Here is a 27,394-nt window from a genome sequence, read left to right on the forward strand (position 1 = left end):
CTTTTATGGAAAACTATGCCCTTCTGCTTTAAGCCTCGCTGGTTAGCTTCTGCTATGGGGTGTTGGTATAGGGTAGCTGTGAAGACAGATTGGATGTAGAATCAATTTGTATTTCAGCTACTTTACATCATATTGGCTTGTAGGAACCACAAAGTGCAAAGTCAGACAGACAGAAGTAGATAGAGTTACAGCCACATGCACACAAGCATACATGACACAATCATAAGAGTATAATTGCAGTGTATCCAACTGTGGTAAAGGGGAACATTCATTTACACACAGGCGTACAGTGGAACTACATTTCAATGGGCTGTGCATAATTGCAGTGTATTAAAGCATGGTCGAGGGGAATGTTCATCCACATGACATTTTGAAATGGAAATACCGTTACAAGAAAAAAAGAGAAAGAAAATCGAAAAGCCTCCCAATGCCAGCTCTGCATAGGCAGCCCTTTGCCTTTTCTGTTTCTTCTGTGGAAAAACACATTGTAAAATAATGTCTTTCTCCTGCTTCGGCTCAGAGCTGCCAAAATGTCACCACGTCCATTCCTATTAAGCGTGAGGCGCGTGACGCTGGCGGGACAGGGTTGTGTTTTCAGGCGTGTGCCATACGACTTCTCGTTAATAGCCGTTAGCTTTACGAGGGATTGGGGCTGCTTAAATCAGGACTCAGCAGTACCTGGCAAGGCTGATGTTCCTGGAATGACTGACAGGAGGAGGAGGCGGGGCTAGTGACAGATAGTTAAGAGGTGATGTGCATGAGCAGTAAAAACAATGAGGAATAGGAAGAAGCTACAAAGCAAATGGAAACAGATTAGGGGCTCGAATGTGGAATATCAATGAATCCTGTTAGCCCGTGATAATGAAAAGTGCACATCAGCGAGACTGGCTTCATCTGATGTGAAAGGTTAACGTAGAAATGGGAAAAATGAGTTCTCGTCTCCTGGTCTCAGGTGGGATTTTTTGACAGCTCTGAATCAGCGCTCTGCCACGTGTTGCTCATAAGCGTCCAGTCTTTCCACATAAAATACATCTGCTTATGTGTATGTACATGTGTGTTGATAGCACACACACACACACGGATATAAATCTGACCTAAATAAATTAGGTCAACCTGTCTTTCCAGGGGCCTTAAAACATCTGAAGTCATTCTAAGCTGTCTCAACACACAACCGGCTGGCGTGCTTCATTGTACTTTTAAAAAAAACAACCTGCATTTAAGAGAGATTCATTAAAATTTACAAGAGAGATGGAAAGATGGATTTCAGGAACTCAGAGCTCACCGATATGGAAGAATATGAGTCAGGTTCCTTCAAGAAAATCAAAGATGACGCACTGTGATTCGATATTTATTGCAGAGTACTACAGTGAATGTCCTGTGGGTCAGAATAGCTTGAAAGCCTTACAACTGCGATGGTCACACCTCCAGGTTAGCTGTCTGGTTTTCAGTTCAGAGATAGTTAATGGGCTATTTTGGGTATTTTACCATGTGTAATGTTTTAAGAGAATCCCTATCAAGTTAAAGTAAGTACATGACTCACAGTACCCTGTGAGAGTGGTCAAAGTGACATTGTCCTTACTGGACTGTTGTGACCACAGAGAGACTTGTGCTAATAAACCAGAACTTTGTCTGTTCAAGCACAATTAAAATGAGTTGATGTGATCTCACAGATCAAATAATGAAAAATCTGAGCGCAGATCATGAAAACAACCCGGAAAGTGGTACAAATGTCGTGCAGGGACTTACCAGATCACTTTCTTCCTGCAACAGCGGCACAGCTTCACACTATTACAGCGTACGCAAACAAAATCCTCCCATACAGGAAGACACCCACCCACTGGGTGTATTGACTCACCTGAACAGACCTGAAACACAAGTTTCCTTCCCTGCCAAACAGATCACAATACTCCGCCCTCTTTTACCTCACACTACACTACTGCACACTTCTATTGTAAACAGACAGATGGCATGTACACCAATGTCACCCTGGGAAAAAAAACACTCCTGTGACATTTCCATGATCATTCAGAAAAGTTGAAAGATATTGATTTTATTCATGTTTTTTTTTTTTCAACAATAAAGTGTTACATCTACCAATCCAGAGACTTATGCCTAAATTAACAGAATGAGATTCTAAAATTCAATAATTCCATGCATTTAACCTCATGATATCATGTTTCTCACTATTAGGTAAATATTGTATCCATTCACTGTGTAGTGACAAAATGTGGCCACTAGATGGAGCCATCTGTTCATTAACATCCCCCAGCCTCCACATTGTGCAGAAAAGCTTTATTCACAGCAGCCGGTGTTGGTCTGCTGGGCTGCTTTTGTTTATATTTGTCTCTGTCCTCATCTTGACCTCCCATGTGCCTCGGGGTGCCAGTAAAGATGGTCGCTAGTAATCTCATTCACTGGCTGCCAGGGCCCCATTATTACTAAAAAGCAAGGTCGGGGCCAAGCAGGCTGGCAGCAGGCCGTCACATTAACACACAGCCGCCTGTTAAGGTTTTTTTTTAGTGGTCATGTAGTTCAAGCTGCACACAGACACAGAAAACCATTATGAAAAGCCATTATAAAATCATGTCACAATGCAGTTTGAGGAATAAAACTATAATGTAGCACCTGTCAATCATATCAACACCTTGATTTTCTCAACTCCAGCTGCTTTAATAAGCACAATAACACACTGATACTTTTTAAAAGGGATGATGCAGCAATATTTGCTGTTGGGCATATTGCTGAAAGCCATGAGATCATCTTAAAAAAGGTATTTGCCTACTGAGAAATCACCTGTTTTGGTACATCTGACATGCAGTACAGAAAATAGTGATGCATGCTGGCACACTTAAATACAGCAGAGTCATCAATAGTCTTATTTAAAGTGCCTGCTGATGAAAAAGCTTATGGGAACTACGATACATTAACTTCTTATGAGTCCACCACCTATATTACTAATACACAAAAAAAGACTACATATCTACATAATAACACAAGCCAAGTTTTGGTTGGTCAAAATAAGCAATCTGAAGGTGTTGCCTTAGAAATTGTGATGTTTTTTATAGAATAAAAGATTACTGTGTTATGAAACTAATGATTAGTTGCAGCCCTACATTGTACTCTCTTCTTTATTTTAACACCTCGTCCACCTCCTCCCATCTCTCCTCTCTGGTTCCCATGCAGACACAGCGGCTCTTTGTCCTTCTCTGACCCATTAACAGGGAGAGGAGGCCACAGTCACTACTATCAGTCACCACTCATACATTCCACTGTCTCTCTCTCTGTCTTTCACACACACTCACACACAGACACACACAAACAGGTTGGTGACCGGTTCAATTAATCCTAGACACGAAATGTGAGAATTCATTTTCCCGTAAAGTCAACTGAAGAACAGAAAGAGAGAGGATGGAAGGACTGATGCTGGAGGAGTAAAACACACTTTGCTTAATTGAAAAATATCATTGACGTAAGTGCTTACTGCTTTATTTACACCCTGCAGCACCCGACATACTGTTCCTATATTGAAGGGGGAAGGAGAAGCCAATATATACAAACTATATATATATATATCCGCCTTCTACTGACATTAATTAGATGATGATGGATTTGCACATGAGCGACTTGTGAAACAGAGAGAACAGCAGGCACCCGTAAGCTCCACTAATCTGGAAGTCCTTTTAAATGCCTGTGTTGCCGGGTAACCTACATCCTCAGCTGATATCACTGTAGTGAATTATGCTACCTGGAATGAGCTACCTGCTGAAATATACAGATAGAGACAGAGGGACGGATAAGAAAGCAGTGATGTGACCGACACAGAGGCCGACAGGGTAAAGCTGGGTCTTTTTTTTCTTTTCCTGAACATTAACACACACACACACACACACACACACGCACGCACCCGCTGTGTGTGTTTACAGGACGTGTTAACAGAGCTGCAGCGGGAAGTGGAAGTGAGCCCATTAATAGATGCATAATTGATGGAGCTGTCGGAAGGACAGAGAGGGATAGAATAAGATAAAGGGGATGATGGGAAAGACACAAAAGCAAAGAAAGAAAGAAAGAAAGAAAAAAGTCAAGAGGACAGATAAAGAAAAATAAAGACAGAGTGAGCTAGAGAAAGAAAAGCCATGCACACTAATGCCAAAAATAACTATATTCTAGCTTTCCCTCATAACTTATCTAAAAATAATCTCTCATACTATCAGACATGAGGCAGGAAAGCAGTCACATCAGGCCAACTTCTGAGCCTTAAATTTTAGTACTGATACCAAAACAATGATACTTTACTTTAAGGAATAAAAAGATGGGTTTTTTCTTCCTTTAATTCATTTAGCAAAAGTTAAAGTTAGTAGTAGATCCCTATCAGCACAGACAGACCCTAAAAGAGTTTTTCTTTAATTGCATAAAGTAAATATAAGATCATTGATAAGCAAGGACCAGACATTCTATGGGATCTCTCACTTCTTAAATGTTTTTGATACTCTGTGATAAAAATGGACAATTGATATCTCCAACTTCTTCAATATTTGATGATTTGAAACATTTTTGAGTCATGCATGACAGTAAACGTTTTATCTTTGGGTTATGGACTGTTGGTCTTGTGGGTCACATTGGGCTCTGCATATTTATGATGATTTTTTAATATTGTTGTAAAGAGAATAATCAGCAAGATAATCGATAATGAAAATGATTAGTTGCAGTCTTATTTTAGGTATTAAGGTTTTGATATCTAACATTAGTCCTGAGTCAGTGGTTGGAGCTTAAATAGGAGAAGTAGCGACTCAGAAGAAGCACTGGGAAGATGGAGAGGCTCAAAGTATGACTGTCAATCAGCTTACAGCGATAAAGGCACAAAGATGAACGTCGTATTAAAACATAAGACAGAAAGTGCACAACCTGGTGTGTTAATCACAAGCTACATGCACTGCTGTAGTGACTATGCACCTGTTCAGCCATTGTGTGAGCAGGTGGACCTGAGTTCATCAGTATAAGCTACAAGTCTAACATCTAACTGTGACAGAGCCATCTAAAAATAGAGCTTTTATTTAGTTAATCCCCAGAGAGGTTTTTGGAAATGCTGCTTTCACTTGACAGTGCTGCTGTACTATGATGCAAAAAATATCCTAAGCTTTTCACAAGAAGATTTTTCTATCAAGAATCTTATCTACGGTCATCGATTTATCTCAGAAAACTGAAAATGTCTGTCACAAATTTGAAAGTCTGTTTGGTTTGTCTGGTATATTGAAGTATTTTCACAGCACTGACAACAAAAGGCTTTTTTTTTTAAATTTAGAGCTTGACAATAGAGCCAAAAGAGCCACGCCCAGCTCCAAAGGGAGAAAAACACCTGGGACCACAAGGGAATAATGAGCTAACATTCATGTTTTTGGCTCTGCAAATAAGACGCAAAGCCAGCCCTCCTGCTGTGACACAAAAACATTACTTGTAGTGACTGATAATCCCACCGCTAAGCTGCTTATGACAGAAAACAAACAATTACTAGATGCCACCCGGCTGTTGCTGTGGCACCGTCTTTGCCACACGCTGGACTTCACAGCCATAAATGCATGAACTACAGTGAGATTGTGTCAGCTTAAAAAAACAGGAGAAATACTTTATTCCTTTTGTTTGTACAGCCGGGAATGATCAGAGAGTCTCGCCTTACTCCCCACACTCACAGTATTTGCATTATTTGTGCATGCATGCGAAGCCATAATGAAAAAAAAGCATGAGAAGAAGGGAGGATGGAGTCATGCAGCCACGTTTGTGGTTTTCGAGTGGAAAGTGGCTTTTATCACAAACAAAAACACAATTCACAACCTCCTCAAAAACAGGATGAAAAATGTCTTCAGTCAAAACACAAACACAATTACAGCCATTTTTATACCACATTCTAAATCCCCAAGTTAGATCCCAGACTTTTGTCTCTCTAGCAGCCACTGTGTCACCCACCACACACTGGGCACACAGTCCTGTCCCTCTACCTCCTTCCCGCTGCCCAGGACACAAACACAGGTGTAAATCAGCTGTGGTGGCAGCTCGCCCCCCGCTGTCCGCACTGTTACTCACTCTGGCAGCAGGATTTTGAACCTCTGAGCATCCTCAATGCCGCCTCGTCCTCAATCACCACCTCCTCCAGCCTCCCACGCAGTGCCCAGAGCCAGCGGAGGCCTCTTAAGAAGCACTTATGAAAGAGGCAGGTTTTAAATTATGTCCGCGTCTGTGAATGAGGAAGCATTTATAGAGGAGAAACGTTTTTTTTGTTGAATACCAACGTTGGCCCAGTGAAATTCCACAGAGTGAAAAACAGGTCCAGTAGTGCGCAGATGAGACAAAGATACTGTGTTTAGAGGAGAAGGACACACAGAGCTGATATGTAATGTTACTGCTGCTACTTTAATCAGCAGGGTTAACTGCTGAAGACAGTCAAGGACACTTTTCTTACACAGATGCTGCTTTGTTCTCTTTAAAAATGACTCTCAGCCTGCAGTATACAGGAATTTCAATATATAGAACAAAATATCTAAGAAAAGAGCTGATTTTGCAGGATGTCAAAAACAAACCCATTTCCTGACAACACCAATTCATATCTACTAGTTGCTATGTATGCTGGTTACAAATGATACTCATCACATCATGTATCAAATAATTATATAATATTCTATTGTATATCATTATTGACGTGAGGATGAGTTCATATTAACACATTTGGAACACAATGAATGACCATGAAGGGTTATTTGAGTTCGTCTGATATGTGGGGTTTCATCTGATAAAAAAGTTGGCACACAGCACCCTCATAACTGAGTAGTTACAGCACATGTCACATACCTGCAACTGGTTCAAGACCGGCAAGGGACCTTTGTTGCATGTCACACCCATTTCTCTCTCCCCCCCTTATTTCCTGTCGGCCTCTCTGCCACCGACTGTCCAATAAAAGGCACAAATGCCCAAGAAATCATATGAGAAAAAAACAAATAACTGACAAAAGTGGCACATTTATGCTTGCTGTCTAGTTAGAATCTAAGAGCTGTCAGCAGGTTAGCAGCCTACCTGTGGACCAAGAAAAGGCACCAAAGTCCTCCTGAGTTCAGTTTTAATCAAACTACTATATGAAGAACACAAGCAATAGTTGCACAAGAAGTAAATTCATGAATGCACCCCTCCGCCAATACAGGAACTAGTCTACTCCCCTCAAACTGAACTGGTCTGTCTCTCCCCCACACCCTCCCAACATACACACACACACACACACACACACACACACACACACTCACACAAAACAGCACCAACGACTTTATTATTCCTCTACATGTAGCAGGATTGACAATAAAGTTGACTTTGAACTTTTGAACTTTGATAAGAGTATTAGTAGCATTCTTAAATTGTGTTAGGGGAGGGAGGCTTGTTTTTTTTACTTCCTTTTGGCATGCACCTAGGTTGTGTTACCTTCAATTGTGCTCACATAGCTCTGCCTGCCTCTACACTAGTGGAGAACATGGTTGCGGCAAACAAAACACAAGTTGACTTCAGATTAGACCCAGCAGTACAAAACAAAGCTCACTGTGGCTTTGTTTTGTTTTGTTTTTCTCTTTTTGATTTCTCTCTCCTCCACTGTCATAAAAAACACCAATGCATCTCTTTCTCTCCCCTACACCCCTACTACATCTCCGCTCCTAATTTCTCACTCATTCAGTCCCCGCCACCTCCCCACCACCACCACCACCACCACCACTCTCTATACGGACACATGATCCCTTAGAGAGTAACGAAGCACGTCTTCAAAATGACCCAGACCTGACCCTCGCCAACACACACCGACATGAAGACAGATGGGCTGCAGCAACCAACAGCTGAGCCCCACACACACACACACACACGTACAGCTTAATGCACACAGGGAGCTCAAGTGTGTGTGTATACAACTCTGAATAGTATGCAAAAATCACATGAATAACATGACTTTTGAATTTCAGTGATGTAATAAGCTATTTTAAGATCTTAAGCTTCAAATTAATTCTATATTAGTAAATGTATGTTTTAAAGAAAGTAACAAACTTTAACAAGCTGTGCTGTGTGAAACCAGAAAGTACACTAAACATGTTACAGACCATAATAACATGAAGCATCCGCTACAGTGCAGTCAGCCTATTTCATTTCCTTAAAGATCCTCTGATGCACACAATTATGTAACAGCCGGTGCAGCACTCACTCAGGTAATCATGGTTGGTATAGTAAAAGATGATCACCATGCAAATCCTTTTAGACATTTACATGAGCTTTAATATGATGGCTGTTGGCATGGAAACTATCGGGTTAGTATGCATGAATGACCGTGGGTGCTCCGCAGGGTAAGCTCGGTGCCGCGTGCTATTGTTTGGTGGGGCATTACCTCATCGCATGAAACTCTACTCTGCTCTAACAGTGTGACGGTGACACAGGAGAGGGGAGGCATGTGTATCTAACAACATCATTACTAATGTATACCGACATTACTGCATGAGAAGAGACAGCATGTGGACATTGGTTATCTGAAGAGATTGAGATGATCACTGATAAGCAGGAGCAGTGAAAGTATTTAAATAGTTAGAGTGTTACAACCCTAGCTAATCAAGGTAGATATCTCTTTGATCTCCGTACCTTATATTGGGTCACTGTGAACAATGTTGCAAATCTGTTTATTAAGGTCAAAGTTCTTTTATTGTTAGACCAACGTGTTTTAGCTCGCAGCCTTCATCAGGGTCATAAAACGCATTACAAACAGCATATAAATACTATTTATATGCTGTTTGTAATGCGTTTTATGACCCTGTTATAGGGTTGTTAAAAAGCAGGAAAACACTCAAAAAGGTAAAAAATATATACATGTGCAACCAGATTAGATACTGTATGTATCAACCAATGGGGTATCTACCAAGATGAGTTTGGTATATAGTCATGTGACGTCACACCAATCATTATCCCAGACAGGCAGGAGGGCAAGGGGAGTATCCAATAAGAGACATGGATGCATTGCAATTAGGGCTGCTTTTTGTTTAAAAAATAACACCAGGACCAATCCAAGTAGACTTAAAGTGATACTGATACCAACAAAGCACTTCATTCAATATCCATCCATGTGTTAAATTACATAAAATGCCACCACTCCACCACATCTAAATGATTAGATTTTTAGACAAATGCATTTTGAAAGTCAAGTTATTAATATTTATTAAATACAAAATGCTCAAAATCAGCATGTGGGTCACAGCATACATCACAGTCATATTTTCTAGAACTGGATGCAAAAAGGATCAATTGCAGGTATCGTGATGGGAGACGTTTCAAAACAACTTGGTATTGATACATTTCGATCAATGCCTTTAAAAAGGTATTGATTACCGATACCCAGCCCAATTTGAAATCCATTTATTTCAATAATGCACTTTTATTAGGATTTTTGTCAGGTATTTCATTTGCTAGAATAACCAAAAACAGGTATTTCAGTTTAGCTACATTTCCTATAAAGAGTTTTTCAATTGATTTTCAAAATGAATGTCCATATTAGCTGCTCCTAATCCCTCTTATGCCAGGTTCAGACTCATGTTTGACACATATTTTAGTATAAGGTGTCACTGTGTCAAATTGGGCGACTTCAGAGTAATAAATTCTCGCTGTGAGCTCGCAGACATGACAGACTACATGTTGGTACCCCGCCTACCGAGCCGCCCGCCTTTCAAGACCTGCGCGATGTCATGAGGAGGAGGCACCAGGAACAAGAATGTAGACAAACAATGGTGTCCGGTCCGAAGCAGGTTATGATAGGATGTTTGGTTGTCATAGTGCCACAACATTTTCTTTTGTTTCACAGTTGCACCTATAAGCAGCAGCAGCACCAACATCATTCTTCTGTTGCTTGGGCATGTTTACATTAGTGCGCAGAGAGGCATTCTGCGGTGCTATTGGTCAACGTCACAGACATGTTATGGAAGTTCTCGTACTAGCTTCACAGCGGAGGCATTAGTTGGCGTGATAAACTGTTCTGTAAAAACACTGTGAAGCTAAACTGACAATTGTGCAGCTTGTAATATCTCAGTGTGACTGTTACAGTAATGACTGTGCTGTATTTAGATGGTATTAAACTTCTCCATGGAGACTCTCTCACCATACACAGTAATATACAAACTGGTAGCAGAAAGCGAGTGTGCCAGTGAGGCGGCAGTAACCATGTTGATATTGACTCTGACTTATGTCCTAACAGATGGAGAGAGTCCGATGGAGCGGACTGAGAAAGGTGGTGAAAGAGTGTGTGTGCTCCACTTAAGCTGCTCCTCTGGGTGCAACAGGGCAACTGTTGGTCATGGTCCTCAAAGCACCAGACTATCTAATGTGTTTACCCAAATCAGTCTATGATGATTGAGTCCAGGACTGATTTCAATCATTGTCAAGTTAGTGTGACAGAGTGTGTGAGTACTTCCGAATAATCCTTACAGAACATCATACTGTCGAGATTTTATGTCCCCTCCCAAGAGACACACAAACACACACACACACACGCCTGTGAGCAGATGGGATGGATCTACAAAATCAATCATGACAACTCAGTGTCAAATATATATTTATATATAAATACAGATGGACAGCTTGACCTTGAAGACTGCAAATAAAACATTTTCCATAATAGTGTGATGTGACACACACAGACACACACATACACAGACAGGGTGTCAGAATAGAAAACATCAGAGCTGTCCCCTGGCTCACGGACAGCAGCCATAATGAAGTGTCAGCGATCAGCACCTCCCAAATTACCAACATGCAGCTTAATACTCTGAATCTGCAGCTTAGATTGGGGGGGGGGGTGGGTGTGAGGATGCATGTGTGTGTATGGAGCGGGCGCATATGTGTGCCCAGCTTTAAGTCTTACGACAGCTCCTCTACACTCATCTTTCACTCTGATAGCCATTCACAGCAGAGCCCTTAACCTCTCATTAAAAGGTATTAAGTTGTTGTTCTCTCATGATGTCGACTCTAATTTTATTCCACTCTGCTCCTTCGCGTTCAGGCTGGTTTTTTTCCTCATTCAGAAATGGAAGGGAGTGTGTCCTGCAGTACAGCGTAATGACTACCAGGTTATCTCCTTTCAATGACAGGGGATTGAGGAGATGATGAGCAGGGGGCTCTGCGGTAGGACTCTGGAGCTGTTTTTAGAGCCAGAGCAGCTTTAGAGTCAGGTTACGGGGTAAAAGGGGGTAAAGCTAAAGTGATGACTGGGCTGATCTGATCGTGGCGGTGGTGGAACGGTGTAAGTGTGTCCCCGTGTGCCCGTCTAGCCACAGATTCCTGGCTTTCGATTAGATCAGTGTTGAGCGCGTAACTCTAGATGGTACGGGGGCGGGTGGGTTCGGCAGAGCCTGTCCGGGCAAAGAAAAGGGGACTGCGGTGTGATCTCGACATCTATTTGGCTACATGGCGTATCTGATGAGTTTGATTCCTTTCACTGACTCAAGATCAGACAAGAGCTGCAAGCTAATGTTAAGTCATATTGCTGTGTGTTTGTGCACGTCTGTTTGTTCTAGATAACAATCTATTTATTATCTTTCTTTTTTGGAGGCGGGGGAGCATAGTTCAGGTAACGGCTTGTTAAAACAGGCCTGTGTGCAGCAGCTTTTTTTTAAAAGGACACCAACATGCTTTAGCTGTTATCTGCACTCATTCCATTACTCTGATGTGCACATAGCATGCATTGGTGTGATTGTATAGTTTCTCCGAGCACGTTGATGACCTAGAGGCTGCAGGGAGGAAGTGCCTGATAATTTAGGATTTTGGCCAAAGAATACAAAGTAAGACAAAGAGGAAAACTAAAGAAGAGGCCACAGCAGGTTTTTTTAAAGCTTCTCTTCTAAACTACCATTTCAAACATGCATATCCAGCTACTCACTTACAACAACCTTTATATCAAGATATGTCAAAACTATTCTATAAAGGTTCATGTGGCTGCAGGTTTTCATTCCAACCAAGCAGGAGCGCAACAGACTTGACGCATTTAATCAACTGATCTCGGTCTTCAGACAGCTGATTGGCCGAATCGTGTGCTGTTGATTGGTTGGAATGAAAACCTGCAACCGCACGGCCCTGTATGGAATAGTTTGGACATGCCTGCTTTATAATGTTTAACAAAATATCACAGTACAAAGGGGCTAAATTGGGGTTGAAAATCACTTGAATACATCTAGTAATAACAGCTATTTGAGGCTAGTTGAGTGTGTGTACTCATAAATACTTTAAAGCTTTTATTAATCTGAGTTTCTGTGTTTCAGCATACTGTAAGCTTTTCTTTCCTGTATTTGCACGCTGGCTGCTGGTAGTTCAGCAGAATGAAAACATTAGCGGGCGCGGGGGGGACGAGTTATCGCATGCAATTAAGCAGTTGGACTGTGAGACGCTGTGAGGTTTTAGCCAGGAAGACAAACAGAGGTATTGACAGAGAGATCAGTGAAGGGTCATGTGCAGTCAGGTAGCTAGAGCTTTCTGCTGCTGGGAAACTGTGTGTGTGTGCGTGTGTGTGAGGCAAGGGAGTGGGTGGGTGAGTGGGGTGGGGGGGGGGGGGGGGGGGGGTGAAAGAACTGGATGATCCGGAGACACAAAAGGCAGGAAATGAATTGTGCGTCAGCTGATTTTTTTTTTCTATTAGAGGCCTCCTTTATCTCTCTATTAGTTCCACCAATTAACACATACCCCCTCCACCCTGCGCAGTTTGCAGACATATTAGACTGATGAAAGTGAAAAAAGAGGGTGTGTGTGTCAACCCCATTTCCCGCTACCCCTAATCATTTTTGCCTGGGCTTTGGTTGCTAGGAAAAAGAGAGCAGGCATGAAGAACAATGCCTCGATTGAGTCACAGAGCGGCACCCCAAACTCTACATGACTCCCCTCATTTAAATACCATCTTTAAGTGACTAACAATGCACTGAAAAGGGTCACTGAGAGGCTTTACAGCACAGTGGATCAATGTGTGACTAATGTGAGTGATTCAGTTTTATTTAAAGATTCAGACTCATGTCACATCCATCAGATGTTAGTGTGCACTCACCTCCATTAAATGTCCCTGCCTTTATACCTCCTTTATCACTCGATCTGGAGCCGTCTCATCTCCACTCTCCTCCACATACTCCACAACCACACACACACACACACACACACACACACAACGACAACGACGATATGCATCCAGCACTTCCTCCTCCACTCGAGCGAAGTGGTATCGCTTTCTGCCACAGCCTGCCTCTCAACTCCCTGCTGCTTTGTCAGTGAAACTGGAGACATGACACAGCACTTTATAAAGCCTGAGGTACAAAAAAGTAAAGATAAACAACAACAAAAGGAAAGTGTGTAAAAAGGTCCCCACAGTTTACGACCAATGAGGTGTGGGTAACTTGTACATATTTTTAAGTGTTTGATCAGGTTAAAATACAGGATTAGAAGGTGAAGTTCTGTAGAAGTGACAAAGGTCCCAAAAAAAGTCATTTTGCCAATTAAAACGTGTGAAAAAAAAGTGCACTTTGGTACAAAGAAGAAAAAGGAATGCCACAAACATTGCTGCTGTGTCACTGTTTTTTTTTCTTTTCTTTTATTACAGAAACCACTTTAGGTCCCAACTGGAAAGCTACAATGACTGCAAACTAAACTTTGCCACCCTGTAAATACCAACTACATTCAAGGCCTTTCAACCACATATTTGCAACGGTCTCCGAGTGCAAATAGGGAGTAGCCATTATTGCAGCTCGCTAACACTTGTTGACTTTTGTGGATGACGTTTTCTTGGAAATCAGCTCATTCCTTGGCTGAGAAAACTCCTGATGATGGAGGAGTAGCTGGCTGCTATCATCAGTGTGAGTGAGATAATGCCTGAGCCTGAGCAGCGAGCCCTCTGCACAGCTACACTGTGACCGACGATGATTTTAGCCATTTAAAACCGTGATACATATTATACACGAACACACACTTCATGCATACGCACACACAGATGTGACAGGTGACTGTGATGGCAAGCGCTACCGGTGATAATCCTTATTTCTGTGAATGATGCACACGCTGAAACGCTGTATTACCTCATTCACACTTCCAGGCAGCTGTCTGAATCACTCACAAGTTCACATATACTGATGCATTTTCTTCGCCTTATAAGTCCTGACTTGACTTTTTAAAAAAACATTTAGGGGTGAGCAAGAATTTGTGTCTATCATCATTTATGCAACCTCAATTACCCAATAGTGGGTAGAAAAACTATTTTTCCTCAGAACAATAAACAGAGTGCACAATGAGAGCAAACTGAAGACTGACCTTTAACACACACACACACACACACACACACACACACACACACACACACACACACACTGTGTGTAAATACACTCAGGTGTACACAACACACACACACGCAGACACACAAGCAGCAAGCTTTCTATAAGCGTTGCTTAGATACATCCATTAGTTGAGAACTTTCTTGTTTCTATTCCTCCAGTCTGCCTTGAGATGAAACTGTTGAGTAAAGCAGGATTTATCTTTCTATAATTACGTTCTACCTTATTTATAATCTATAGTTTTCTTTGTTTCTTTAAAAGCTGAGTTTGATTTAATATTTTCCTCATGAGATTCTGAATATAATCTTTTTCAGTTTTTAATTCCCTGTCGAGAACTGCTGCTGCTATCAAATGGAGATTCTTACACAAAGCAGCTCTTTGTATCATATGACTCTCTCCTGCAAGATATGGACTGCTTTACATTATGATATACGGTACGTGCATGTTCGTGTCTAGGCAGGAATGTTATTGCAAGATAATGCAAATTACGCAAAAGCCATGAAGGTCTGCACTTCTTTCCAGTCTCTCCAGGGTTTCCATATAAACTCACGCTAGGCTGCTGCTGAGTGAAGTTTCTACCTGAGCTGAGAGGATGAACATACAACAGAAAAGTGAACAAAAAGAAAGAAAGAAAGAAAGTAAACAGAAAGAAAGACAGTAAAGCACCTCTACTATGAAGTAGAGGTGCTTTGTCATTGAATACAGCTGATTATGTAGATCTATGTTAGGTTATACTGTATGTCAAATAATGAAGAGATAAGAGAAGACCAGCCACCATCTGTCATCACCTCCATTCACACCTTTATGATCTAATCATCTCTGCAGCACCTTTATTTTGAGAGTTAAACTTTACTACTAACTGACACGTGTCACACGTTGCTACCTCTATGTGCAGGATGTGAGCATTCAAATGGACGTGACACACTTGTACACCTCAGTTCACAATGTGTCATGCTCGACATATTATTTTTACATCTCTTCTCTGTCAGCATGCTTTGTTTTCTCTTTTTACACTCTGTAGTTGTCTTTACAAACCACAACTGTCAGGAGCTAACATGAACCTCCCGTTAGAATAGCTTTACACGCCCTTAGCTAATGGAAGTTTTATAGGGTGAATGATTATTTCTTCACACCTAAATGCACAACCACAATACCAAACTACATCAACAAGTTATGACAGTCTGAGCAGTTTGCTTATTTTGGATCAGATCTTCTCCTCCATTATTGGATAGTGCAAAGGGTCATGCTGTACAATAGCAGGAAATACATAGAGATAGAGATTTTTTTTTTTTTAACAGATGTTCCCCTTACCTAAAAAGTTAAAAATATGCATAATTCATGGTATCATTGCAGGGTAATGGAATACAATCACCAACCAGGCTTATTTAAGTGTAGTCAAATCTGCTATATGTTATGCCTGATACCCAACTGCATAAGAAACTGATTTGTCAATGATGTCACGCAATACAATAAAACAGCTGACTCAGTTGAAAGTGTCATTAGCTGGTTTACATCATGCAGAATCTCTACACTGAAGTTCAGTCACTTGGCCTTTGCTTTTACAAGTCTTACAGACACGTTTGTTGTATTAGGCTCGGCTTATGTAACACAGAAACGAGGCTCCCTCATCTGTGAGAGTACTACGCCCTAATCCTCACTGTGTTCATTTAAAACCAGATTAACAACAAGGTGACACTAGGACACTCTTTGTACCATCGCCTCGGTCTCACTGGTTTCTTACCTGGATGCTAGCTGGCTCATAAATTGTGTCAGTATTGTATTAAATATGGTTAAATGAATGGATATGCTGATGTTGGAGAGTGAAGCCTGAACCTATGATATACTGCAGATTAAGAACTATTCATACCATGCATAATAATCTAGCAGGCTATAAGGTAAAATCCCAATATGGTCCAAGAGCCTGCAGGGTTAGTTTTCACTCCAAACACTACAGAAGCTGATCTTGCTGTTTATTAGTTCCTACCTCCGCCAAGAAGTTGTGCTTCTCAGCAAATTCAGCTCCTGCTCTGTTTACTTGGAAGGCGGTACGCACCGTGTTGGGTCACGATAGCTGAGAACACAATAACATGGTTTGAAACCTAAGCCTAAAATAGCAAGCTGGCCTCTTGGCTTCACCTTTGACCCCTACTTAACCTCTTCCTCTGTCAGCTAATGAGGCAAAATGAATTATCCGATTACGGCGGGGCTCCAACAATAACATCTAAAACCAACAACTTCACCTTAACTGAAGAGATGAAAGAGTTTGTAGCAATATTCTTTTTTAGAGACTGCACTGCTCTCATGCTGTATTTCACCTCCAGGTTGCTTTTGAAATGTGAGAGATTTATTGATGATGCCGTAACACCCTTTATCTCTGCTAGAGATAATATTGATGACTTGGCTTAGGTATTCATTGGGTGTAACACATGTGCGCTTTTCCAATAATAGCAAATTATCTGCCAACAATAATTTCCAACTAATCAGTTAAAAAGAGGAGTTTCGGTTGTCTTGCAGCTTGGATCTGTTTATTCTTCTTGAAAGCTTTATGTGCACACTCCCTCTATCTCTTGTGGTAAGTCGTAGCCAACGCCTTTACAGCAGAGAGACAAGAAAGAGGAAATAATTAAAGACATGCCTTATAAGAAGTGCCAAGTCAAAGATCTTAACTTGAGAAAGAAATCGACTAATCTAGAGATTAACTGTCCTTGAATCTATAAATTTGCTGACATTGTGACTGGTGTTAGTATAAAGCCAGCTCACAGCATGATCCTGTGTCAGGCATATGACGACTTATGACTTATGTATTTTTGGTGGATCAGCCCTTTACATAATGTACATTCAGGTTTGCATTTGGAATCCTATGGTAAGTATTTCAGTCTCAGGTGGATGGTTGGTCAATGCATCCCTGGCAGCTTCAACACCAGTTTCATCCTGTAAAAAAAAGCAGTGTGTTCTACAGTGGCCTGCTGGCACACAATACTCCTCTGTTCACCGGATGCCGAATGGTCCAGTCATCACCACCCCCTCCTACCCTCTCCTACCCCCTCCTCACCCCTCCTTTGCTATCTATCTCAGTCTTTTCTCTCTCTGTGTGTGCATGTCTCTCTCTCTCTCTCTGACCACGACAGAAGCTGCTGATGGTCAGTGAGATTAGCGGCCGGCCGCTGAAGGGACGACTTCGAAACGGGACAAAGAAAGAGACGCTTTGTCTCTGTCTGGTGCCGACGACCCCGGAAGAAAGAGAGGAAACCGGAAGGACACCAAAAAAAGCCTCACTGGAGCTATTGTACTGACCAGCTGTGAGAGGTTTGGACATTAGCTGAGAAACTGGCAGCATCTTTGTAGCTATTATGTCATGCATCACATCACATTATTAGACTGATGTTATTAAAACATTAAAGGCCTGTTACTTCAGCAGTAATCTGTGCAAGTCTTGTTACTATCCACCTCTTAAATGGACTGATTGAACAAGATGTTATGTCATATCTGTAGTAAATTTGGGGTTATCCAATAAAATGAGAGCCATAGTCCTATAAACATGAAGTACTATGCTCCGTAAACAAACCCGGTGACCCAGTAAACCTACAAACCAAACCCCAACTCCACCCTGCGGACTGCTTCTATTCAAACTCCATTCAAATCAAAACACACTCTACAAACTGCACCATCACTGCCGACACACACACACATACACACAGCTGTATGAAAACCATATGCTTTCTGTTATCATGGTTTAACAAACTATAAATATCACACTTCAATTTCACCAGAGCTAGAGAAAAAAGCTCCACTCAAAGGCATTTCCATAGCAATTAGTGGTGAGTGAAGAGCTAAGTTAGCAGAGAAGCCCGTCCTTTGATATAAGGGCCCCCATATGATAGGCAACAGAGAGTGATTACAGCTCTTTACATGTTTTGGATGGTTCTTAAATAAAAGGGCAAACACACCAAATTGCATCTGTTGTAAAGTTAGGCTCAAATTATGTATTATCTAAATAATCTAAAGGCAGTTTTTGGACTTCCAAAAACTAATTAGTATAAACTGGCAAATGGCAAACTACATATTATGGCAGGTTTACTGGAACACTTGAATAGAACAAAGGCATTGTTAGTTATTAGTAACACCTGTGCTTTTCCTACCATATGTAAAAATGTTGGCACATCACATTATTCAATCATTTGCATGGCCTTCGCTGTGTGATGTAGTGCCACTGCTTGTTCTCCCTGAAGCTTTATAAGCCTAATGATGTATTACATAAAAGTGTGATAATTAGTGGAGGCACCCTTTATTTTACATAGGATTGGGTGCCAAGATGTTTCTTTCAGCATTCAGTGTGTTTCTTCATTATATTTGGGTTTGTTTTATTCATTTGGCCCCCCTATTTTTCTTAAATGTGACCATTTGTTGTTGATGGTGTTAAATAATAATACAGTTTTTTTAAACGGGGGGAAAAGATTACTGGTTTTTATGAAATTGAATACAAACTGGAATAGCAAGAACACTAAAGAGTAATAACAGTAATAGACCCAGTGCTACAACTAAATAACTGTGTGTGTATGTCCTCCAAAGGGTGGTCCTACTGTCTAAGTAATGGCAAAGATGTAGGCGGATAATAGCATTGCAAACTGAGTCTTTTTGGTTTAGATAACTCACAATGCTAGCTTGTCTTCTATCATCCAGATTGAATACTTTCAATCACATGGGGCAAAACCATCAAAGAGTGAAGATTGAATAGCTAATGGTTCTAATAGGCCTTTGTGAAGGGGTATTCACAGTTAAATTGCTCTAATTGCACTCAATGAGCGGCAAGGGAGAAGAGACATAATGGGCCTAGTGGTCTAAAGATGAATGACTGCCTGTCCGACGCATGCACACACAAACATACACACACATACAAAAGCTTGAGAATGTTCATTCAAGTTCACGGACAAAAGCGTGCATTCACGCACACATGCAAACAGACCCTCCTTTTGCCGATCAAACATTTACACGTTGTGGAGAGTCATACAGAGGCAAATAAGGGGGATGTGATGTTAACAGGCAAATGAAAACGCGGCCTCAGGAGGGCCTGTACCCAGAAGGAGGTGGCAGGAGACACAGCAACAAGTGTACAGAGCTACAGCTGACACTACTTGAGACGCCCCGCGCACAAAGGGGGGATTTAGCCAGTGAAAGCCAGTGTTGCTGTCTGGAAAGAGTCCCTGACAACTGAGGGAAAACAGGCAGCTAGAGAAAAACCCTCACAGGCACTAATCAGCACTATTCTGAAAAGCTCAAGGCCTCCACAAGACCCCCACCCAGACTCACAAAGAACCCTGCATTCCAAGTTATTCCCCTATTTCTATTCCCTGTCTCCTGTCAGTCACCACATTAATGCTTATACTAATAAGGTCAGGGTCAAGGGTGGAATAGATATCTTGAGTGGCACCGGGAGATCACATGTGGTTTAACTGAATGCAGCCATCTACTAAGTGAATGAGGGTGGATGACATTAGATTTACAAAGAGATTACCGAACATCAGAGAAGCAAGAAGTACTGGACCATGTATGTTTTCTGTCCTCATTACATTTGTTATCAAGCACTCTTCACTGCTGTCACCGTCAGGCCAAGAGGAGTGATGTAGTGGATCCCTTACCTGTCTCGAGGCAATCTCCAAGACTTTATATGGGCAGTGTGTTTACGCTGCAGGGATGGGGGCCGCATAGGGGCTTAGCAAAAAACTGTAGCAATCGTCTGGCAAGAACTTAAACTGGAGCGCAACTTGATGTCACACTGCTTTGGTCATTGACGTAAGCCAGCAATCCGACCAAAGACATCCACGCGAAGAAGAACTTTGACTACCATATGGCGCTGTAGCATTCTACTGTTTGCCAAGGAACCGTGAAGATGAAAGAAAGACTTCCAACCTTTCCATGAGGGAGTACAAAGATGTAAATCGCTGTGCACTCACTTGGCGTTATATTGGGCTGAAAGTCAGAATTTCTGATTAGTATTACTACTTATGCTACGATGAGATTTATCACACAAATGGTCCATATGGTAGACATGCTCGCACCTCTGCAGAACCTTACCTTTCATGTGATCTTACCTTCTAAAGATGACGGAACACATAAGGTTGTTGCAGGTATAGACCTTTACAAACTAAACGGCTGTCACAGCAACAAGCAAGGAGCAGCTGGTAGGCATATCAGTCTATAATATGTGTATAACAGCATAGCTTCACTCTCATTACTCTTAGATTAATTACAGTCTATATCTTACATGGCACGATCGAGTTACTGTCGCTATCATCTGTAGAGATCAAGTTGAGGAAGGCGAACAGCAGTCATAGTACTGGTGTATGGTAACCAAGCTTCCCAAGCACTCTAAATATCAACACAAGCTACATGAATATTTTAATCTCATAGTCCATTAATGCAGCACTGGATACTCATCATCATACTGAGAGGAAGTGTTGGGCAAGCTAGTTTGAAAGTGTAGAGAGCTAAGCTAGCGGTTGTTCTGCAATAAATTAAGATACAGTACATTGACACCGTCGCCCAGAGAAATGCGGTAACTTAAGCTACAGAAACATGGCAAAAATGTATATGACTGGCAGTGTAAAAAGTGGTGTTTTTCATTTTACTCTGTAGGCTACTAGTAGCTACTTGAGTTTTTGTCATACCTCCTGCTGGTCAGTGTTAAAACGAAGAAAAGCAATATTTAACAGTAATTTATTCCTTTTCTCTGTTCCCTTATTTCTCCCATCTCTTCTCTCCTATACACATTTGTTGATTCGTTTTAACTTTGTATTTTTGCAAATTGTCAAGTGGCCACTTGTGTGATGTATATCCGGTTACTGTCAGTCACAATAACTGTCAAGACTGTTGGGTCACTGTTGAGTAATAAGGACTTCCCATCACTCACATACATAAAAATACTGTCAACGGTGCAATCAAGTTCCCTATAATTTGTTGAAGTAAAAGTTGGGCCAATAAACCATTTGTTACAGTAACAGCCAAGTGACTCAGAGGAAAAATACAATGTCAGATATGTGATATTGGTGTTATCAACCCTATGAAGAACAGATTCATTGTTAATATTTGGTGATAAATATCTACAGTATGGACAACTGGATTGGTGTTGTGCAACACACTGTGGTGAATTGAGTAATACACTTGGCTCTTAATATTTCTTTGAAGCGGTATGAAGAGAAGTGCACATCAGTGTGGATTAAGTGTGGTGTGTGTTGGTATATTTTGTATGTAAGTAGTTAAACCAGTAAAGCTGCTACTTGTAGTGAAGCTATAAACTTAAAGTTGTGAGGTCAAATGATTTGTTCAATGTCTTGCTTTCAAATCCTTTGCTTTTGTGTACACACAACATTAACTTGGAGATGCCTTCAGATGATTTTCCATCAAAGTAAGCATACAATACTAACACATGTCCAAAGTAGAACAACACACATCCTCTGTGGTTGCTTTGATTCACAGGACAGAGCCACAAACAAGTACACAGTTTGGCCTATTTTGGTTCCGTTTGCTCCGAGTATGTTGAATTATTCACACGGCAGCCATAAGGGGAATAGGCGTAGTAGTGCTAGGCAGGGGCCATGCATGGAAAACCCTCATAAATTAAACATTTGACAAATAAGCTTGACGTCAATCAAGTGAACCCTCTGCCTCGCTATGTAAGGCTATAGCCTTCACTGCCTACTGACAAATTAGTTACAAGCTGCTACACATTCCCAATATGTCTCCACTTGATTGTGCAAAAACTCCTTTTAAACAATGGCTTTAGAAAACCTTACAGACCTCTAATTTGGAAGATTGTGATCAAGCCATTCTGTGCATACAGTATTCCCACAGCAATACCTCGTAGTACTGCTTCCTGTTAGCTATAGCAAAGGCTATACATGCAAATCAATGGGACACACATAGCTGAATAAGACCACTGTACTTTCTCAATAGTGGATGTCTTAAAATAGGATTGAATCCCATGACTAAACACCTCAGTGTAGGACCACTCATGTCTAGACCTATATGCAGTAACACATTACAGCTTAATCTTCTCCCTGAGGGGTCGGGGCCTGACGTACCTTCCCACACCCACTGCTTTATTAATTCTCCTGCCATTCCCTCGGTCTCTTTGCTCTCTCCATCAAAAAGATGAAGTGCACTAAGCCACGAGGGAAGCATTCTTAAAGGGTGAGCATCAGGGTCAGCGTCTTAGGCACACAAGCCGTAATACAAGGAAGCCGGCATCAGTGTCTGGTGTCTGGAGTCTGCTGGGTGGGCTCATTCTGGCACGGTGTTGCAGAGACTGAGAGACACCCAACACCTCAGCAGGGGCAGGCCCGGGGCAGAACATAACGGCACCGCTACCAGTGATGCTCGTCACCCGTGACCCTGCCACATACCCCTGCCATGTACATCACTTTAATCTCTTCGACCGGGATCAGCTGAGCGACAGTAGGGTCCGTGGAGGACTCGCAAAGGGAGATTAGTGATAGTGCGGAGTAAGATGGTGATTATACATGGAGAACGGGATGGATGGATGGATAAATAGATGGATGAATGGAATGAGGGACAACTAGATAGGTGGTTGGGTGAGTAAAAGAATGATTAGATAAATAACAGAGCGGATGGATGGAGAGACAGATGAGTCTGTGTATTTTTTGTGGGGTTTTTTTTCAATTTCCTGCCACCTCTATGTGTGCCGCTCAATTCAAAAGAACCATACTGATACGTTAAGGCAGATTGACTCAAGATGATCTCTTCCACTAACAGCAGATGTGTTGGAGTTCCTGTATGTTCCCGCTTTCATAATCTTATCACTTTTTAGCTGTAGATTTCACAATGCAGAACGCAAATCAGACATTTGGAGGGCCCAGGAGAAATAAACACATAGGCAAGATGATGATATTTTAATCAGTCGTGACTTCACACTAAGGCTGCTGCGGCGACATATGTACTTGTATTCATATTTCATGTGTTGCCAAGTTTAGCTGTCGCTGGTAGTAATATGTCAAGAGGCAGCACTCCAGAGACATGAGCTGAGAAACCACTTAACACTTGAAGAGGTAGAAGTCACTACAGGCCACTGCTGCTGGAACAGTCAGGCAAAACAATCTGGCCACACGCCCCCACCCCAACCCTACACTCTCTTTACATGCTCTGCCTACCCTAACCCTAAAGTATAAATCAGCCTAACCCAAACCTTCCTGGTGACTGCATTCCTGCCAGAGCTGAAACCTCAATTTGTTGTATTCAAGGCAGTCATGTTGAGTCAAATTTAGCTGCTTAGTCGTCCTCAGATCTTCAATGAATAATCTTTTAATCTGTGTGTGACTGTTAACATAAACTATCAGTGAAGTTTGGATAAAGAAGAAAAAAAGGTGTGTCAAATCAAGAATGAGTGGTGACATTGTTAGAGGCAATTTACTGTGACTGAGTGAGCTGATAGTGATCTAAACCACTGCTTGGATTAAGACTCTTAAACCACTGTATCCTACCCACCCTTAAGCCCCCCCCCCAAGAAAATAGCCTGGCTGCTGACATGCAGTTATTGGAAGCCAGCTCACAGCATTGTGCCTGTCCAATGGGCTGCTGACAGGTTTCTCATCAATGTGAGCCGGCCCGCTGCAATGACAGGAAGCGTTTGTCTCCATCAGCGGGTCGCCCCGGACCGATTCTGGGAGTTGAGCCCTGAGCGCATAGCATTCTCCGTTCCCACACCGCCCTCCCCCTCTACTCTGTGACCCTCCACGCCAGGAACAAAACCTTGGGAATGTGAGGCATGTGGAGCCGCAGCTCTGAGACACCTGTTCAGACAAACCAACGCGGGGCAAACCCTCCTACGCCGGGGCCTCATCTAAAGCCTCTGCATCCGACCCCACCCTGACCTCGCCCGATTCAACACACGGGCTCCACCGCTACCTCTATATGCACAAAAACTAAGAAACAAAACATCTGTGTCGGTCTAGCTGTGAATATTTCCAGGAGGCCGGCCATTGCAGCTGTTAACAACTTGTCATGACACCTTAAATCTCCTGAAAAAAGAGTGTGTGAGCCTATTTCTAATGTAGTCATCACACATTTGTCATGACACTAAAGCTGTTGACCTAATAGCAGTGAAGGCCAGAGCAATGAATTGGCCTAAAATACTTATCATCAGAGTCTCCTGAGAGAGTCTCCCTGCCTAGATGGAATGCAGACTAAAAAGGCCTCCCACCTTTTTCAAGACAAGATTTAAAAGAGGAACTAGGCTATTCCCAGTGAGAATGAGACAGAGCTTGCCAAAACTGTAGAGAAACCAATGACGTTTTAGAGTTTATAAAGAGAAATGTCTCTTCTCTGGAGATTACCCTCAATGGCATTCAAATACAAGAGAAAGAAGGTTATCCTCCTACTGCCGTTCTCTTTTTCTCACATCCAGAGCACCAGAACAGTGAGGAGGAGACCAACTTTTATACTACAAAGCATTTCACAACTGAATACACTTTTTTTTCTCTACTAAGTACTACACTTTCTCTGCTAAATGCTGGCCATGTGTGCATTCAAGAAATATGCAGACTGTGACTGTCAAGAGGAAGAAATGAGTCAGTGGAATTCAAAACGATGGCATTTCCACTTTTTCGAGAAATTACTGCTGACATCTTGGATCACTGAGAATTTTTCTTACTGTATCAAGGAACTGATATTATAGCTTTAGAGAGAGAGAGAAACTGAGCAGTTTAATGACAAAGTAAATATACAAATGGGCTTAATCGCATCCTGTGATTACATACTCCCTCATATCCTGCTGTATCCTTCAGCAACAACGCTTATGAAGGAGTTGGCACAAGACAAAAAACACATGGTGACCTGTCTCAGTATTTTATACTAATTTTATAAAATATGCTAAACAAATGGCCGGGTTGGGGTGTAATGGAAGCGGGCCAAGTGCTGAGTCTCCCACTGGGCTGCCAGCTCAAAGGCTTGGCACTGACAGCCAGTGACAAGCTCCGTGTCACCACACTTGACTTTCCAGGGCACAAGGGCTCTGTATTCCCTCTAAGTGACACTCTGCACACACTGACTCTAGAGTAGGAACTAAGTGTTGTGGGTGTGGATCTGTCTGTGGATCTGTCTCTGTCTCTGTGTGTGTGTGTGTGTGTGTGTGTGTGTGTGTGTGTGTGTGTGTGTGTGTAGTTTATGGAAGCTAAAGGTTTTGTCACTAGGGGGGAAATTTTGTCATTATGAGCATGTTTGTGCATGTTAGCATACCGAGATGATCGCTTCCTTTTAATTCATTGTCTAATCTATGACGTCACTGGAGGGTCCACTGTGTTGCTATCACTGTAATTCAATTCAATGGTTATAATGGGGCTGCAGCTTCCCCAAAAAAAGTACAAGGGTTAGGCATTAAGGGACATACATGAAAAGACACAATATAGTACAAATACATAGTAATATAATATAGCAGAAAAATAGTAAAAACACACAAAAAAATGTCAACATGTGCACACACTTGTGTTATACATTAGGTAGTAGGTGATGCTTCTACTTTATGCTTATTGTTGAGGTCATAGTGGGTGATGGTGGTGTATTAGGGTGCATTATATTGAATGGTGTTCCTAATATTTTGTCCACTGTATTAACATACATGAAATGGGCTTAATCACTTCAAACTGAAAATGTATCAACTTCATTAAAGTAGAATGTATGGAAGAACTGTTGTATCGGATTGAATGACATTACATAGGTGTACCTAATGAAGTAGCTGTTGAATATATCTAAAAGTACTTGTAGTAGAGTTTTGCAAACAGCATTGTAAACATGTGTGAGTACTGCAAAAAGAAAGTCACTAAAATGCAGAAACGCTGCACTTTCCCACGAAAACATGCAACAAGCAGATATCAGGTGAATTCCCATTGAAACTAAAAGTCGGTGAGCAACTGAGGGTGTGTATAAACTCTCACAGAGCCTGAGTTGAGCTTGTCTATGATTACGTTAAACAATGTTTTAGCTTAAACTACGCGGCTAACATTACGTTTATATCGTGTAACGTGTAGCTAAAGATTATAGCGTCAACAGAAGCTCTGTACTTGGATACTGAGTGACACACACGCTCGCACACAAAAACAAACACACACACACACACACACACACACACTCCAAGCGGCACAGCTAGCTACATCCTCTGTATTCCTCATAAAAACTATTACGCCATTTTCGACCACTTTCATTTCGCAGATTCCCACGAGACCCGCATGTTTGTTTCCACTGGCTTTTGACAGTTATGAAGACAAGTTGTTTTTTTTAGGCAGACACAATATGTTGGTACTCACTTTGCAAAGGAGGTCGGGGCTGAATGGTTTGTTGCCGGTCACAGTGTACTCCAAACGCTCCTTTGAAGAACTAAACTTTTCGCTTGTTTTATTTCCCGCTTTCGAAACCGTGATTTGATTCTCGACCTCCTGAACTCTCCCTCGCTCTCTGCGTATATCTGCTGAACATAACCTTTCAAAACGTTACGCCTCGGCTGTGCAACTCTCCGAGACGGATAAAGCAATGTGTCAAGGTGCTGACTTGCAAACGGTTTGTTCTCCTTTAACACAGCTTCAAGAGGTGAACACGGGACAACACAGAGCTGCTCTGAGATCTGTACCGGGCAGGGCCGCCCAATCCGTTCGTTCATTGGTCAGTCTTGATTTAAGGCGTGCTCAAAAATTCGGTACTGTGTTTTAATTGGCTTGCTGTATTGTCAATCATCAGCTAACTCCTCCGCCGTAAATACGCCACTCCGCCGACAGAAGAAAACAAAAACAGTTGCGCTTAGACAACCTTATTCTTGAATAGGAGCATTTACACGCACATGAGAATATAAGATATCATTTTTTGTTTGTTTGTTTGTTTGTTTGTTTGCTTGTTTGTTTGTTTGTTTGTTTTTCTTAAGACATTGTAATTTCAAAAAACAAAACACACAAACATTTTTCTCCAAGTTTATCTCATTTTATCTCATTTCAAAGTTAGGCAAGTTCATTCCAATATAACTTAGATATATGTCAAATTAATATGATTTC

The 27,394-nt window shown here is 41.7% G+C and overlaps 1 protein-coding gene across 4 annotated transcripts in view; it reads right to left on the reverse strand.

The window, feature by feature from the left end:
• mpp7a (MAGUK p55 scaffold protein 7a) overlaps nucleotides 1–26,807 on the reverse strand; it is a 134,413-nt gene extending 107,606 nt beyond the window's left edge. Inside the window, exon 1 of one of the 4 annotated variants that reach the window (XM_053342657.1) lies at nucleotides 26,660–26,807. The gene's annotated coding sequence lies outside the window, so the exon portion shown is untranslated. Of the gene's footprint in view, nucleotides 1–6,075; nucleotides 6,251–6,837; nucleotides 6,921–13,078; nucleotides 13,161–26,659 lie in introns of those variants that run through there. The other 3 variants (XM_053342658.1, XM_053342659.1, XM_053342656.1) reach the window with 3 other exon arrangements.
• Between the last annotated feature and the right edge of the window lie 587 nt (nucleotides 26,808–27,394).

The sequence above is a fragment of the Scomber japonicus genome, chromosome 21, assembly GCF_027409825.1.
Source record: "Scomber japonicus isolate fScoJap1 chromosome 21, fScoJap1.pri, whole genome shotgun sequence".
Taxonomy (NCBI): Eukaryota; Metazoa; Chordata; class Actinopteri; order Scombriformes; family Scombridae; genus Scomber; species Scomber japonicus.